Consider the following 9,941-nt stretch of genomic DNA (forward strand, 5'->3'; position numbering starts at 1 on the left):
CACTCCATCCATGCTTTTGTTCCAGCCCTCCAGTCCAGTTTAAGAACCCATTGTGGCCCTCGAGTCAAAAAGTTTGCTTACCTCTGCTCTATCCACTGTGCCAAACTGGCCAGGGCTAGTGTCCAGGTTTTGATACCTTCTCTTAGCTGACCTATCTTTGTGCCTGACGGTGGCAGGATGCAGTTATTGTCATGGTCATTCCTTCACTGGGTCCACTGGCTACTTTCCAGGAGTATCTCCTGTAAGGTACTTTTTGTCGTGTTTACATCTCTTCTACTCCCTGTCCCTCCCCTCCAATTTATTGAAGTACAGTTGACAAGATTATATGTATTTTTAGTGTATTGTATGTATTGGATATAGGTATACATTACGAAATAGTTACCACAATGAAGTTAATTACTGCACTTATCACCTGACATAATGATCTTTTTTGGGGTGAAACACTTAAAATCTACTCTCTTAGCAAATTTCAAGTCTCAAATACAGTATTACTAACTGTTGTCGCCATGCTGTACATTAGATCCTCATAACTTATTCATCTTATAAATAAATGCAAGTTCGTACCCTTTGATCAACATCTCCTCACTGGCCCTAACTGGTGTGGCTCAGTGGATAGAGCGTCGGCCTGCGGACTGAAGGGTCCCAGGTTCGATTCCGGTCAAGGGCATGTACCTTGGTTGCGGGCACATCCCCAGTGGGGAGTGTGCAGGAGGCAGCTGATCGATGTTTCTATCTCATCGATGTTTCTAACTCTCTATCCCTCTCCCTTCCTCTCTGTAAAAAATCAATAAAATATATTTAAAAAACAAACAAACAAAAAAATCTCCTTACTGCCCCCAACCCTCAGTGTCTGCCTTTCTACTTCCCGTTTCTGAGTTTGATTTTTTTTTTCTTTTTTAAGGTTCTATGTGTAGGTAATACAGTATTTGTGGGTTATTTCACTTGGCCTAAGTCAGTGGTCGGCAAACTCATTAGTCAACAGAGTGGCAAACCGCGGCTCGCGAGCTGTATGTGACTGGTGAGCCGTGGTTTGCCGAACACTGTCCTAAATGAACCTGCTGGTTCATCCATGTTGCACGAGGCAGTTTTTCCACCTTTTTTATGGTAGAATATTCTTGCATGCATGTTTTCGTGTGCTTTGCGGTGTCTCTGTGTGTGTGTTTTTGCCACATTTTCCGTATCGGTTCAACCAAACAGCGATCATTACAGCCAAACAGCCAGAACAACTGGTCCCCAGTCGCTATGATGCGCACTGACCACCAGGGGCCAGATGCTCAATGCAGGAGCTGCCCCCTGGTGGTCCGTGAGCTCCCACGGCCCTTCCCCCCAGCTGGACAACCTTCCCTGGTCTTTCCCCCGGGGCCCCAATTAGGGGGCCGGCCGGCCGGCCAACCTCCCGGGATCCCTCACCCGGCCGGCCTCCTGATAGGCCTTGATCGCCGGCCAGGCAGAGGGACCCCATCTGTGCACGAATCCGTGCACCAGGCTCTAGTTGTGAGTAACACTCTGATAACTGCCCACACGCCTATGTGTCTGCCGATACCGATCCTGTTGGTTGCTGTTTTCTCAGTTATATATCCACGGATGGGAATGGTGGATGATCTGGTGGTTCTATTTTTATTATTTATTTTTATTTATTATTTTTAAATTTTTAAATGTTTGTTATTGATTCTTTTTTTTACTTTTTTTAGGAACTTCCGTGATATTTTTCGTAATGACTGCAGCAATTTACCCCCCCAGCAACAGTGTTCAATGGATCCCTTTTCTCCACAGTAATGTGATGTAGTCCCATTTGTTTATTTTTGCCTTTGTTGCCTATTTTGATGTCTTTTTTAAAAAATATATATATTATTGATTTTTTTTACAGAGAGGAAGGGAGAGAGAGAGAGAGAGAAACATCGTTGATGAGAGAGAATCATTGATCGGCTGCCTCCTGCACGCCCCCTGCTGGGGATCAAGCCCGCAACCCAGGCCTATGCCCTTGGCCAGAATTGAACCTGCGATCCTTCAGTCCGCAGGTCAACACTCTAGCCCAGCCCTGGGCAAACTACGGCCCGCGGGCCGGATCCGGCCCGTTCGGCTGTTCTATCCGGCCCGCGGAGCCGAAAGAGCGGAGGGTTCTCTTGCTCTCCCCTCCTCCTTTACTTTGAATTTATATTAGTTCACACTAACACTCCATCCATGCTTTTGTTCCGGCCCTCCGGTCCAGTTTAAGAACCCATTGTGGCCCTTGAGTCAAAAAGTTTGCCCACCGCTGCTCTAGCCACTGAGCCATGCCGGCTAGGGCTTGATGTCATTTTTGATATCAAAATCATCGTTGTTGCCCGGCCAGCGTGGCTCAGTGGTTGAGCGTCGACCAATGAATCAGGAGGTAACAAATCAGTTCCTGGTCAGGGCACATGTGCAGTATGGGGCATGCGGGAGGCCGCCGATCGATGATTCTTTCTCATCCTTGATGTTTGTCTCTCTCTCTCCCTCTCTTTCTAAGAAACCAATAAAAACATTTTAAAATAAGAGCATTGTCAAGAACAAGGTAAAGGCCCTAACCGGTTTGGCTCAGTGGATAGAGCGTCGGTCTGCAGACTGAAGGGTCCCGGGTTCGATTCCGGTCAAGGGCATGTACCTTGGTTGCGGGCACATCCCCAGTGTGGGGTGTGCAGGGGGCAGCTCATCGATGTTTCTCTCTCATCGATGTTTCTAACTCTCTATCCCTCTCCCTTCCTCTCTGTAAAAAATCAATAAAATATATTTAAAAAAAAATAGAACAAGGTAAAGGAGCCTTTTCTCCGTGTATTCTTTTAGGAGTTTTATGGTTTCACGTCTTAAATTCTTTCATCCATTTCCGGTTTATAGTCACGAGGGCTATAAGCTGGGGATCCAGTTTCAGTTTTTTTGCAGGTGGGTCCCATTTTCCCAACGCTGTTTATTGACGAGACTGTACTTTCCCAGCGATGTGTTCTCGGCATACTGGTCAAAGGTCAACTGACTTCGTATGCCTGCGTTTACTGGTATGTTCTCTATTCTTTGCCATTGTTCTGTCTGTCCTTCTGCCAGTTCCATACTGTTATTGATTATTACAGCTTTAGAATTGTTTGAAATCAGCAGTGTGAATCCTCTGGCTTTAATCTTCTTTCTCAAGATTGTTTTTGCTGTTCAGGTTCCTTTGAGGTCCCGTATCAGTATCAGGTATATTTTAATATCTCTGCGAAAACAGCATTGAACTTTTCGTAGGAGTTGCATGCAAACTGCCCATAACTCTGGATATTATACCCATGTTAGCAATATTAATTCCCCTATTCCACGAGTATGGGATATTGTTCCACTTATTTTGGCCTTCAGTTTCCTTCATCAATGTTAGAAGGTTTTCATAGTGTAAATCTTTCAGCTTGGTTAATTTTATTCCTAAGTATTTTATTGACCTTGATGCTATTGTAACTGGGATTGCTTTCTTCCTTTGTCTTTCTGATAGTTTGTTAAGGTACCGAAATGAAAGTGATATTTATTTATTTGTGTATTTATTTTGTATTTTTTTACCAATACAGAAGTATACTTAACAAAATTTCCATGTGAAAATGGACAGGACTCGATTTTTATATTGTAGTTAAACAGGTGCTGTGGAGAAGGGACATGTCAGTTGATTTCTCTGGTAACTACAGCCATTGTTTTTTTGTTTTCTTTTTTTTTTTTTAAATATATTTTATTGATTTTTTTACAGAGAGGAAGGGAGAGGGATAGAGAGTTAGAAACATCTATGAGAGAGAAACATCAATCAGCTGCCTCCTGCACACCCCCTACTGGGGATGTGCCCACAACCAAGGTACATGCCCTTGACCGGAATCGAACCTGGGACCCTTCAGTCCGCAGGCCGACGCTCTATCCACTGAGCCAAACCGGTTTTGGCTTTTTTTTTTTTTTTTTTTTTTTTAATATTGATTTCAGAGAGAGGAAGGGAGAGGAGAGAGAGAGAGAGAGAAACATCAAGGATGACAGAGAATCATGGATCGGCTGCCTCCCGCACGCCCCACACTTGGGATCGAGCCCGCCATCCGGGCACGTGCCCTGACCGGGAATCGAACCGTGACCTCCTGGTTCATAGGTCGATGCTCAACCACCTGGCCACGCCAGTTGGGCAACTGCATCCGTTCTCTGTGCTCGTTCCCAAGCTTCTAACACGACGACACCGTTTCCTCATATCGCCACCCCTCCGGTGTTGCTCTCTTGCCCACCCGTTGCCATCTTCACACGTTCATCAATCACAAGATCCATAAAGAGATCAACCCCCCGCCATATTCCTTGGACATGTCTGCCACCATTTAATTTCCATGACAGTTTCTTCTCTGTATCTTTCTTTGACTCGGGAGGGTGAGCTCTGCTCATGGTGTCCAGGCGAGCTCAGAGATACCGCCAGGTGGAATCCGTGGCCGCTTTTGAAAGTGATATTTACCTGTTGGTTTTCTTTCCTGCAACTCGATTGAATGTATTTGTTCAGACAGCCTTTAGGGTTTTCTGTACATATGATCATGTCGTCTGCAGAGGTAATTTTACTTCCCAATTAGGGTGTCTTCTATTCCTTTTTCTTGACTAATTGCCCTGACTAGGACTGCAGTACTGTGTTGAATAGAAGTGATAAGAGAGGGACTATCCTTGTCTTGTTCGGATCTTACCATTGAATACAAGGTAAGCTATACGGTTGTCACATGTGGTATATATTAAGTAGAAATACGCTTCTTCTGTACCTAATTTGTTGTGAGTTTTTAATCACAAAAGTGTGCTGAATATTTTGAAATGCTTCCTTTGCATCTGTTGCAATGATGGAATGATTTTTAAAAAAATATATTTTTTATTGATTTTAGAGAAAGAGGAAGGGAGAGGGAGAGAGAGAGGAACATCAATGTGAGAGAAGAACATTGATTGGTTGCCTCCTGCATGCCGCCTACCAGGAATCGAACCGGCAGCCTTTTGGTCCATGGAATGATGCCCAAGCAACTGAGCCTCTCCTGCCAGGGCAAGTTTGGTAATATTTTATTGAGGGTTTCTGCTTATCCTATCTAATAAAAGAGTAATAGGCAAATTGACCATCACTCCAACACACAAGATGGCTGCCCCCATGTGGACACAAGATGGCCAGCAGGGGAGAGCAGTTGGGAGGGACCAGGCCTGCAAGGGAGGGCAGTTGGGGGTGATCAAGCCTGCAGGGGGGGGCAGTTAGGGGTGACCAGGCCGGCAGAGGAGGGAAGTTGGGGGTGACCGGGCCTGCAGGGGAGGGTAGTTGGTGGCAAACAGGCTGGCAGGGGAGCAGTTAGGCATCAATCAGGCTGGCAGGGGAGTGGTTAGGGGGTGATCAGGCTGGCAGGCAGAAGCAGCTAGAGGCAATCAGGAAGGCAGGGGGGCAGGCAAGCAGTTGGGAGCCAGCAGCCCTCAATTGTGAGAGGGATGTCCAACTCCCCATTTAGGCCCGATCCTACTGTGATCAGGCCTAAATGGGCAGTCGGACATCCTTCAAGGGGTCCCAGATTGGAGAGGGTGCAGGCTGGGCTGAGGAACACCCCCCCCCCCCACCCCATGCACAAATTTCATGCACCGGGCCTCTAATCTATATATATAAAAAGCTAATATGCTAAGTTTCCGTCCCTCTGTCTGACCGGTCACTATGACATGCATTGACCACCGGGGGGCAGATGCTCAATGCAGGAGCTGCTGAGCTGCAGTGACTTGGCAGTGGTGGTTCTTGGGTGATGCACCCCAAAACCAGACAGGAAGGAGCCCGATTCCTCACAGGGCCACGCGATTCCACCTTCGGCCGTGGCTCATGTTGCTGCTGGGGCACTGTTGGCCCCGAATCTGGTTTACCGCACACTCGTGTTTGCGTTCCCCACCCTGTACGACAGCAACTTTTCAGAGTGCCCTCTTGTACTCGGGGACCCCTCAGGCGATGTCGGAGGATTGGTTTTGGCCCGATCCCCGCAGGCCAGGCCGAGGGACCCCGCTGCGGGAGGTTGGCTCCAGGGCGTGTCTGGCCCGTCTCACCCAGTCCCGCCCCGCCCCGCAGGCCGCCACCTCATTAATTCCCTTTCAATGTGCGCGAATCCGTGCACCGGGTCACTAGTGTGTTCATGAGTGTTGGGGTATAATGTTCTTTCCTCGCAGTGTCCGTCAGTGGCTGTTGTAGCCAGGTAATGCAGGCCTTATAAGTTTGAAAGTCGTCCATCCTCTTCAGTTTCTGGAAATGTTTGTAGAGGATTGATTGTTACTTCTTTGAATGTTTGGTAGAATTCACCAGTGAATGTATCGATCCTAGGCTTTTCACTGATTTTTTTTTATTTTTTATTGTGGATTTGACCTACTTAGTAGTTACAGGCCTATTTTTATTTTTTTTGTGATTCAGTCTCGGTAAGTTGTATGTTTGTAGGACCTTTTCTGTTTCTTTCAGGTTATTCAATTTGTTGGCATTTAATTGTTCACAGTAGTCTTACGATCCTTTGTGCTTCTGTGGTATAAGTTGTAATGTTTTCCTCTTTCATTTCTGATTTTATTTATTTCCCTTTTTTCAAAATTTTCTTATTTTTAGGAGTGAGCTTTCTGTGTTGTGTATCTTTTCCATTTTTCTAGTTTGTGTGTGTGTGTGTGTGTGTGTGTGTGTGTGTGTGTGTGTGTGTGTGTGTTGCCATTATTTCTGCTCTGATCTTGGTTACTTCTTTTCCTTCTGATAAATTTGGGCTTAGGATGGTCTTTTTCTAGTTCCTTGAGATGTAAAGTTAAGCCCTAACTGGTTTGGCTCAGTGGATAGAGCGTCAGCCTGCGGACTGAAAGGTCCCAGGTTCGATTCCGGTCAAGGGCATGTACCTTGGTTGCGGGCACATCCCCAGTGGGGGGTGTGCAGGAGGCAGCTGATCGATGTTTCTCTCTCATCGATGTTTCTAGCTCTCTACCCCTCTCCCTTCCTCTCTGTAAAAAATTAATAAAATATATTTTTTTAAAAAGAGAGATGTAAAGTTAAGTTGTTTGAGATCTTTCATAATGTAGTCATTTATTGCTGTAAGGTTCTCTTCTAACTGCTTTTGCTGTATCCCACAAGTCCTGCTATTTTGTGTTTGTTTTCGCTATCCTAATATTTTGTATTTATATAAAAATGGCGCCTTGGTTATTCAGGATTGTGTTTCATTTCTACATGTTTCTGGATTTACTTGATTATTTCTGTCTTCTTAAAGTCACCGAGACAGCTTTTCGACCTACAACTCACTTGGGAAGAACATGTTTCCTGCCTTTGGAGGAAAAGTTCTGTTTATGTCTATTAGGTCCATTTCATCTAAATAGAGTATACTCCAGGTCCAAAGTTTCCTTATCGATCTCCTGGGCGATTTTTCCATCGTTAAGAAGGGAATATTGACGTCTGTTGTTGTGTTGTTGACTGTTTCTGCCTTGGACGCCCTGACACTCTCCCTTGTATCACACCCTATTTCTCTATCCTTCCCCCGCTGGCGTTTCTGCTATTCTTCAAACGTATGGACCCGGGAATGCACAGCAGTCACTTCAACCAGAGTTCTGTTCCCTTGTCTGGAAAAGCATCTTAAAGACTCATTCCTGGATCTGATGGGGGACATTTATGATGGGATTATCAGTCCTTACAAAGTCAGCGTGTACTTCTCCAACAAGTGCAGCAAATATGGGAAAATCTTAAAAGCCACAAATCAGTTTTCAGTTATTCCCAGAGAGGGCTGAAAGAAAGCAGCTTTGTGTGCAACGAATGCGCAAAATCTGTGAGCCATAGCTCAGTGCGCGTTCAACGCCGGAGAGTTCAAACTGGACAGAGGCCTTACAGGAATAGGGACGGCGTGAAATCCCTTATCTCAAACTCTTCCCTCAGCTGTCATGAGAGATCTCTCACCGAACAGGGGCCTTATGAGTGCAATAAGTGTGGGAAATCTTCAACCAGAATTTATAACTTTCATTGTCATCTGCAAGTTCACACTGGAGAAAGGCCTTACAAGTGCAGCGAATGTGGGAAGTGTTTTAAGGCCAAATCCAACCTCAATCGATTAACACCAGAGAGTTTACACAGGAGAAAGGCCATATAGGTGCAGTGAGTGTATGAAATCGTTTAGCTCTAGCTACACCCTCAGTTATCATTGAAGATGTGACACAGGAGAAAGGCCCTATGAATGCAGTGAGTGTGGGAAGTCCTTTAGAGATATTTCCCACTTCAAACAGCACTGGAGAGTTCATACAGGAGAATGGCTTTGTGAGTGCACTGAATGTGAGAAATATTTTATGACGAAATCCCACTTTAGTCAACACCAGAGAGTTCACAACGGGAGAAAGGCCGTATAGGTGTGGTGAATGTGGGAAACATTTTACCGGTAGATCTGCTCTCAAGTATCACCAAAGATCTCACACAGGAGAAAGGCCTTAAGAATGCGGTGAATGTGGGAAAGCCTTTAAGAGTGATTCCCAATTGATTAAGCACCGGAGATTTCACACTGGAGAAAGGCCTTATGAGTGTAGTGAATGTGGTAAGTTTTTAAACAAATGTCTCACTGCTCAGAACACCAGAGAATTCATAATAGAGAACGTCCTTAGAATGTAACCAATATGGGAAATCTTTTAGTGTCCATTTTGGTGTTGGTTATCACCAGAGAATCCACTCAGGAGAAGGCCCTTATGAGTGCAATGAATGTGGGAAATTTTTTTTAAAATATATTTTATTGATTTTTTTACAGAGAGGAAGGAAGAGGGATAGAGAGTTAAAAACATCGATGAGAGAGATACATCGATCAGCTGCCTCCTGCACACCTCCTACTGGGGATGTGCCCGCAACCAAGTTACGTGCCCTTGACCCGAATCGAACCTGGGACCTTTCAGTCCGCAGGCTGACGCTCTATCCACTGAGCCAAGCCGGTTTTGGCTGTGGGAAAATTTTTAAATAATACGCTTTTATTGATTTCAGAGAGGAAGGGAGAGAGAATCATTGATTGGCTGCCTCCTGCACGCCCCACACTGGGAATCGAGACCACAACCCAGGCATGTGCCCTGACTGGGAATTGAACCGTGACCTCCTGGTTCATAGGTAAATGCCCAACCACTGAGCCACGCCGGCCGGGCTAAGCGAGAGATGTACATTCATTGTACATCGGAGAGTTCACAGTTGGAAAAGGCGCATATGTGCAGTTTATGTAAGGACACTGGTGGTCTCTCTGTGGGAGCCATCTGTCAGGTGAACATGTACAGTGGAGAGATTTCCCCTTAAGCTTCAGATTTGGGGAAGGTGTGGCTGCGTTGCATTTTCTCACCTGCCCAGGGTTCTTGCCAGGTGAACGTCACTGCCATTTTCTGTGGCCAAAGCCATTTGACTTCTACCACCTGGCCGTTCCGCCGCAGTCATCAGCCCAGTGAGCTCAGGGAACTGTTCTCTGTATTGGAGCAAATTCGGAGTAACCTGAACTCTTAGGGGGTGTCCTCGTCCTTGACCACCTTGGACATGGACCTGGCTTGATGTTGGCCCAGAGAATATACGAGTTTTCTGACAGTTCTCCCAAAGGACTACCATTCTCAGGGTCGAATTCGTCTGCTCTGATACTTGGGATGAGTTTTTCTAGCTTCCAAGTCACAAACTCAAGAACTGCCTGTTTCCCTAGCTTGTTTGGCTCAGTGGATAGAGTGTCGGCCTGAGGACTGAAGGGTCCGGGTTCGATTCCAGTCAAGGGCACATGCCCGGGTTGCGAGCTCGATCCCTAGTTGGGGGCATGCAGAAGGCAGCCAATCAATGATTCTCTCTCATCATGGATGTTTCTATCTCCCTCTCCCTCTCCCTTCCTCTCTGAAATCAATAATAAAAAATATTTTTTAAAAAAAGAAACAGGTAAAATTTATATGATCCCAGACTGTTCAAATTCGGACTTATTATAGCATCATTTACTTCAAATCCATAATAATGTTTTGCTTGT

Source organism: Plecotus auritus (genome assembly GCF_963455305.1).
Source record: "Plecotus auritus genome assembly, chromosome: 10".
Classification (NCBI taxonomy): domain Eukaryota; kingdom Metazoa; phylum Chordata; class Mammalia; order Chiroptera; family Vespertilionidae; genus Plecotus; species Plecotus auritus.